The 1224-nt window shown below is 39.1% G+C and overlaps 1 protein-coding gene and 1 long non-coding RNA gene across 2 annotated transcripts in view; one reads left to right on the top strand and one right to left on the bottom strand.

The window, feature by feature from the left end:
* Positions 1 to 1224, top strand: part of pigg (phosphatidylinositol glycan anchor biosynthesis class G (EMM blood group)) — a 99034-nt gene that overhangs the window by 27957 nt on the left and 69853 nt on the right. The gene's annotated exons all lie outside the window — the stretch shown is intronic.
* Positions 887 to 1224, bottom strand: part of LOC116685956 (uncharacterized) — a 15515-nt gene continuing 15177 nt past the window's right edge. Inside the window, exon 3 of the long non-coding RNA XR_004331092.1 lies at positions 887 to 944. This is a non-coding gene — a long non-coding RNA (uncharacterized LOC116685956). The remainder of the gene's footprint in view (positions 945 to 1224) is intronic.

The raw sequence follows: 1224 nt of genomic DNA, 5'->3' as shown, positions 1-1224 counted from the left end.
ACGAGGGCCACTTGTGGAATACCTGCACAACAGGGACAGGAAGTAGTTCTGTTGGAGCAGTGTTTTGCCGTTGAGAACGAGCTAGCATGTGCTACGGTTAGCCACCTCGTCTCTAGTGACGTAGAAAGCCGTGCAGATGTTGAACAGCTCACCCGGAGACTGAAGACAGAGGACATTCAGAAACCAGATCTCACTCAAAACACCATGGATAGTTTTTTTTTCTCCCAAGTTTGTATGCATGTGGAAGCAGAGACACAAAATAACACCCTAAATCCCAGAAAAGGTGATTTTTTTATTTTCATAATATGGGCACTTTAAAAACATTCTACCGTGTGTGTAGTCACGTGACGTTGATCGGACCAGTCAGACGCATGGAAAGCACAGTGGAGGATAACTCAAACATCGAGTCGGAGTCAACCGAGCAACCAAAAAAACGCAGTGTTCATCGTCTGGAAACATTTTGGCTTCAGAAAAGATGAGTTAGAACAATGTGATTAATTATGGTGAATTCCTCGTCATCGAGGTAAAATGTGCTGTAGGTCGTACATTTTGACTTTAGGTAACTGCTATGATCTGAGAAGACTTTGTTAACCCTTGTGTTGTCCACTTTTTTCAACCTTTTCAACATCTTACGCTTTGTTAGATTTTTTTTCAGCTTATTGTTGCATTCTTTTTTTTCTTCTTTTTTTTAAGTTTTCAATTTTTTCAATGTTTTTGTCCACGTTTTTGACATTTTTGTCACTTTTACATTTTGACGCTTTTCCCCCCATACGAGTTTTACACTTGGAATTCATGGACACTAAACCCCATTTTTGATTTTGAAAAGCAGAAATACGCCATAAAATTGAATAACACCCCAAATTTACTGAACGTAGTGTGCTGGTCCTTCATTTTACTTGAGAAGAGCATTAATTGGAACCATCCATGTTCATTTTTGGCAATTTCTGATAAAAAAAAAATTGACCCTGAAGACAACAGGAGGGTTAAGGTGCACACACAAGTTGAAGGAGCTGACTAGATAACGTTTCACTCAAATGTGCCTCTTACTTTTTCATGTGACAAATAAAAATTGATTGATTACGTATGGCTCTGTACAGTCCTTTTTAAGTATTCATACTATGTCTGTGGTGATATTTTAGAGATATTAGCCAGCTACGTCCATGCATATGGCTTCTTCATCAGCTGCGGTTTTCTCATTTATAAATCAGCATGCTGTGGGGGGGG

Source organism: Etheostoma spectabile, unplaced genomic scaffold, assembly GCF_008692095.1.
Source record: "Etheostoma spectabile isolate EspeVRDwgs_2016 unplaced genomic scaffold, UIUC_Espe_1.0 scaffold273, whole genome shotgun sequence".
NCBI lineage: Eukaryota > Metazoa > Chordata > Actinopteri > Perciformes > Percidae > Etheostoma > Etheostoma spectabile.
This window is presented reverse-complemented; position numbering and strand designations above follow the sequence as displayed.